Genomic DNA, 6,467 nt, shown 5'->3' with positions numbered 1-6,467 from the left:
CTTTCGGGTAAGGACACGGAATGCCGGTCTTCTTCACCTCCCGAGCAGACATCAGGGCGTCGATTTTTCTTTCGAGATCCTTCATCTTTTCGGCCTGATCTATATCCTGTCTTGGACAATTGTCGAGAGGAATGATACGGTCCACCCCCAGCGCTGTTATTTTTAGTGGGGCCACCCCCAGTATTCTTGGGCGGTGCGTCGGCCATGACGACTTCGTCCACTTCCGGATCGCTGTCAATTGCGGCGTTCTGGGTGCGATGGCTGGATTCCACTAGCTGATTTGACAAAGCTCGGATTTGCTGGTCGTGCATTTGTCTCATCTCTTGCATAGCCATTTCCATTTCGAACTTGAATATTTCCTTCTGCTTAGCCAGGGCCTCTTCAATGATTTTGGCTATCTGCTCGGTGTTGACCATGAACACCTCTCGAGCTTGCCCTATGCTAGCCGTTGTATCGTCGGAGGCAAGCGCGGAATGAGAATCTGAGAACTCATCATCGGAATGGACTCCTTCATGGACCCCATGGTCATTGTTATATCCGACGGCTTCTAGCTGAAGCTGAGCTATTCCCGAATTGACCCTGCTTCCTAGAGAGAAATTAGGGTCGGAATCACTTGAAATGATTGGGGATTTTCCCTTGTTGACCATGTTGATAGTAACTTCTAGGAGTTCATCATCTCGATCAACCGATCCTCTTTGGTGGGAATGCCTTGATTTGGGCTTCGTCGTTCCATCGGAGATTCTCTCGAATATCGAGACCCTCTGCGGAGCGGTCTTGGGGCAGCTACATGTTGATAACACTGCCCTGATAAATTTGGTACACGGACAGTGAGAATCCGCTTCCCGGGTGTTTCTCTTTCGAGATTCATTCGCACCCCCAGCCTGATAGTACAACTCACTGACTTTGCAGTCGGAGTAACCTCTATCGGCTGCTCACATGGGTTCTCAGGTATAACGCGTTCGTCTGTCCGACGCGTTTTCTTCTGAGTAAACATTGCCTTGTTGGCCCCTGCAAGAGTCGCACATTTGGAATCACACCTTTGTGAGGGTGAAACCTTAACGGGCTCTTGGTCTTTTGCACGCATCGCCAAGCGGGCCGTTGCAGGAATCCGTTTGTTAGGAGGTCGCGTACGACCCCCAGTCTGGGTGTTGGCTTGCAGCTCGTTCAATGATCTCCAGCTCTCCTTATCAAGTGCTTTTCCTCGATTCTCGGGTAGAGTGCCGATACGATCCTCCAGAGGAATCCTAAGCTTGGTGAACTCTCCGCTGCGGTGGGGATTCATCGGAGGTTCGGGATCTGAAGTTGACGAAGGCCGGAGAGCAACGTCGCCTGCTTTTGCCTTAGGCGTTGATTTGGCCTTTGGCACCCAAACTCGTTCGGATCTCGGCGATCTCTTAACTGCCTCTTCCTTTTGCATTTCTCGTGCTTTTTGCACCAAGGCTCGGGCATGCGCACGCAAGGCGCGGCGCTTCTGGATTCGCTCCTCGAGAGTAGAACGGGTTCTTTTGACATGAACCCATTTGTTCGTTTCTGCTTTGGAGGAGGGGCTGGTTGTTTGCCGTTGTTGCTCTTGGTGATGTCTGAACTTGAGATCTTCATTGTAGCGGATCCCGTTCATCGGCTCCAAAGCCTTGGCCAACTGACGAGCAAGGCTTTGACGTCGTCTTTGTCGTGCCCTCTTTGACAATATTAGAGCACCTTCAGTAGCCATCTCCTCGGCGGAGGAGAAGTCCGAATCTGCGATCTCGACCACGTTGGACGACGCGGGGACGTCACGTGGTGCAAGTGCAGCGGCGGCAACGGGGTCTTGGATTTTCGAGCTGAAGGACCTGCAAACATTTATGAGAGAGGTTACCTTTCTGTACCCGTTTGGAGAGGCGGATCTGGAGGAGGAGGAAGAGAGGCCTTCTTCGAACTTTTGCCGATCGAACTCGCATTCGATCTCTTCATTCACCCGGATCTTGAATGCCGGTTGCGTCACGACGGCGTCGGTAGCGATGCCGTTGTCTCCCACTGTGGTCGCCAGCTTGTTTGCGGAAAAAGTTGCTGTATTCATTGCTGCATTCATTACAACTTCGATCGTTACAATGAAACAAAAAGATAGCCTTTTTATAAGACTCGTACACAATGAAAACAAAAGAAATACAACTCTTTTCAAACAAACGCAAGATCCGTTTATCATCTCTTGCTTGCGTGGGTCTTTGGCCTATGACGGGGACGTTGATATCCGTGGACCACCGGACAATCAGATCTGCTCCGAGAAAATCGGGCAGAGCTTCGTCTATCCGCGAAGGGATATAGAAGCAGAACTTCGTCGATCCGCGTGAGATCTAGAAGCTATAAAGCGTCTATCTCGGCTAAGCGAGATATTAGCTCTTCTTAGTATTAACGCCAAGGGCTAATACTAAGGCCAAGAGGGAACAGGTGATGAAGGCGCTGATGTAGACCTCTCCTCTCTTTGTTGAAGCTCACGACCACTCTTCACTGCAGCAGGGCTTCGCCAAGGCTCTTCAAAAATCCTCCTCCTCAAAACAAGGCCTAAGGGGGTATTTATAGGTTAGGGGGAGCCCCTAGGGTGCCTAGACACCCTAGGGTGTCTCTAGAATTCCGAGACACCCTTGGGGTGTCTCGAAAATTCCGAGACACCCTTGGGGTGTCTCGGATTTTCCGAGACACCCCTAGGGTGTCTCGGGATTTCCGAGACACCTTGGGGTGTCTCGGGATTTCCGAGACACCCCTGGGGTGTCTCGAAATTTTTGAGACACCCCTGGGGTGTCTCGGAATTTCTGAGACACCCCTGGGGGTGTTTTGGAACTTCTGAGACGTCCGTTGAGGTGTTTGATTGTTTTCCCCGTAAATTCTTCGTCCGGACTCGGATTTGAGTGATTCCGGGTGCGTTGGATGCTTGACAAAGAATTCGATCCGCTCTGGTGGTTGAATTATCTGTAGAGTGGTCGAGGCACGAGGGGCATTGTCCTTTTTGTGAACAGTGCCGGGTTCCCGATTGGTCCGGGTCTTGGTTGTTCCGAAATCCTATAAGCTCACGTAGCTCGCCGACTCACTTCAGTCGTTCGTCGACGTCAATTGGGCTCCTGTGGCTCAGATAGTGACGTTCATCGTCGCTCTTTAACACTGAACCGTTCGTGGAGACCTATAGGCAATTTTCAATGCCTACACCTGCCATCCTACTGAAGAGGATTAGCTTCAATAGTCGTGGTATCTTCTTCTGACTGAGAAGATTGGGCTTGGTCCGATTGCTCAGGTGAAGGTTGGGCTTGGTCCGATTGCTCAGGTTGATCCTGCCTACTTTGTTCTTCAGCTTTGATCCTGGCAATAATCTTTTGAGCCTGTTCGCCTTGAGAGATTAGTTGTCTCCAAGAACGACATTCTGCAACTCCGATTCGGGCTAGGAGGACAACTCCCTTGAGGGTGCCAATGCATAATCGAGCCAGTATGGCGTCGTTTGATATCACATTTCCAGTCTGTGACTTGAAATGATAGATATGTTGGTTCGGTGATCCCGTGCCGTTAAAAGTTTGTAGCGTCGGGACCTTAAATTTTGGAGGATAAGGGGCTGCATCCCATTCGGTAGGATAGGGTCTGACAACTCCCTCTTCTTGGGGCTCGCTTCTGTTAGAAATGACATTGAGGCGGGCTTCCAATTCTTCCATTTTAGCAGATTGGAGATTCTGCTTGTTCTCAGTCTCGCTTCCTTCATCAGAGGAAGATTCCAGGTTGTGGGCTTCTTGATCAGAAGTAGCACCATCAACCACTTTTCCTGTGTGAGGTCGGGACGAAGACGTCTTTCCTCTCCGGGAGAGTTCTTGCCTAGGTGGCGAATCTGTCTTCTGAGATTTGGCCTTGTCTGCGACTATTTGAGTCAACAGGGCCATGAGTTCATTGAGGGTCTTTTGCTGTAATTTGAGCATGGCATCTTGCTCAGGAACCCTCTTTGAAAGATCTTCAGAATGTTCTGCCATATGGGTGAAGCTCTCATGCCCAATGAAAGAGCTTGATGATTGAGACTCCGCAATGGCTGAGTGTTCATCATCGGAATTAGTTCCTCTAGCTAACCTCCGATAGTTGACAGGGGGAATGGCTCCTGTTTGCGTCCGAGTGCGTTGATAGATTCCTTCAAACTCGTTAGCGATTTGTCTGACGGTCGGTGAACGACTTTTCTCAGAGTCATCGGAACGAGGACTTGAGGCTTTCCCTCTACCAACCACATTGATAGTGATTCCAAGATATTCGGTCTCTGGAGACTTCTTCTTGTGAGAACGTCGTTGTTGGTTGGGCAAAGCAACGTTCGTAAATTGGTTGAACACCAACAGTTGGGCCGCATATGAACAGTATTGACATCTCGAAAGGACCATAGGAATCAGTCGTTCACATCGGAATGAAGGAATGACTTGTTGCATCGGTCTTTCTCTCGATATGAACTCTCTCAAATCTGTTGTAAAGATTCGAAGAGAATTACTCACTGATTGTGAGGTTTGAATTGGAACCCTCAGTCTATGATTGGATAGGACTGGCTCTTGGTGAACATGAATCTGGTTTAGATGCATTGGATCCATGAACTTCTTATATCCGCCCCTCGATCTAATCGCGCTACGCAGATTATTCGGGGGTCTCGCGAACGCATGCCTGATCTAATCGCGCTACACCAGGTTCTATATTGGGTTTTGTCACCCGAACGCATGCCTGAGCTCCAGGTGTTACTGGTGAAACGCAGTTCTGAGGGCTGCGTTCAGTCTTATTCACACAGAGCCTATGTTTGGGCTCATGGATGCGAGGCTTGCGTTCTGAAGTAGAAACGCAGAGCACATGGTTGCGTTTAGGCTCACAAACACGAAGCTCGTGTTGACTTGAGGATCATCATTCTCGAAGTTGTGCTCGTCGTCCAGATCTTCTTCTTCGTCGAGCGGCGTTCTTCTTAGCCTGCTTCAAGGCCTTTGTCACCTCCATGGGTATCTTTCGACCCGATACCCATCGTCTTGGCGCGGGTTTGGCTGAAGCTGAGCCCACCCCATCGGGGGAGGGGCTGTCCGAGCAGTCTTCCTTAGACGGTTCGGCTGCAATTGGAGCAGTTGGAGCTTTAGTCTCTTTGGAGACTTTGTGGATCTTGCGCATAGCCTTGGGGCTAAGGGATCCAGAGGAGAGGGCCTCCTCAAACTTGGCTTGATCAAACTCTACCACGAGAGTTTCGACGGTTGTTCCAGTGAGATGAACATCGGATTGCACCACCACTTCTTCGTCACAGAAGCTCATCCCCAGCGGAGTCGCCATCTTTTGTCAGCGTGCGGGAGACATTTCAGAATCGATTATATGCTGGGTAAAGCCGGAGAAAGGTTCAATACTTACACCAGCGCTTATGTTTGGTGGAAAAATTTGCAGTAAAAAGACAATAAAGGAAAATTTGATTTGTATTCCTTTAATCTCAGTTACAATTGGATTTCCTGATTACAAAAGAGAGGAGAATGATCTGGATTCTCTCCTTTGTTTAATTCTGGGTTCTTCTTGGTAGTGATGAGATGCCTCCCTCGAATGCTTGCGTCGAGTTTGCTTATCGTTGACGATCCGACGTCTTGATTCACTGGAACATGGTCTTCTCCTCACGATTTGACGTTGTGGAGAACGTGCGTGGTAAGTTTGAAACTCTGAACGAGTTGATTGATCTTAACCGTAATTAGTTAGACAAGCCAAAGATCTCTTCTTTTCTGTTAAGGAGAAGGATCCAAAAGCCAGCCCGAGATCTCTTCTTTGCTGCCCAAAAAGAAGGATCCGAACTAAGCTGATTTCTTAGTTATTTATAGGGGATTAAGGGGTGTAACCACCTCCTTAATTCGCTCTTAAGTGGGGCTAATGGGATGTAACCACCCCTTAAATCACTCCTGAGTGGAGTTGTGATCCCCTCAGATCATGGGAAACGGTTTTGAAACCGTTCAGCTCGAGTCAAACGCAGGCCCGCGTTCTGGTATGAATTTTGTCTCCAAACGCAATGCCTAAAAGCTTGAACGCAGCATCTGGAAGCTCGGACGCAGCGTTTGGAAGCTCATTTGCAGCGATTTAAGAGCTGCGTTTGGCAGCGGATCTGAGCTGCGTTTACAGCAATTTGGAAGCTGCGTTTGTACGATTTAAGAGCTGCGTTTGGCAGCGGATCTGAGCTGCGTTTACAGCAATTTGGAAGCTGCGTTTGTACGATTTAAGAGCTGCGTTTGGCAGCGGATCTGAGCTGCGTTTACAGCAATTTGGAAGCTGCGTTTGTACGATTTAAGAGCTGCGTTTGGCAGCGGATCTGAGCTGCGTTTGGAGCTGGATGTGACCTGCGTTTACAGCGTTTGAAGGCTGCGTTTACAGCGATTTGGAAGCTGCGTTGGCGGCCGAATCTGAGCTGCATTTGTAACTTTTGGAGCTGCGTTTGTAACTTTTGGAGCTGCATTTGAGCTGCGTTCGTGGCTATGAACGCG

The sequence above is a fragment of the Asparagus officinalis genome, chromosome 6, assembly GCF_001876935.1.
Source record: "Asparagus officinalis chromosome 6, Aspof.V1, whole genome shotgun sequence".
In the NCBI taxonomy this organism is placed as follows: Eukaryota; Viridiplantae; Streptophyta; class Magnoliopsida; order Asparagales; family Asparagaceae; genus Asparagus; species Asparagus officinalis.
This window is presented reverse-complemented; position numbering follows the sequence as displayed.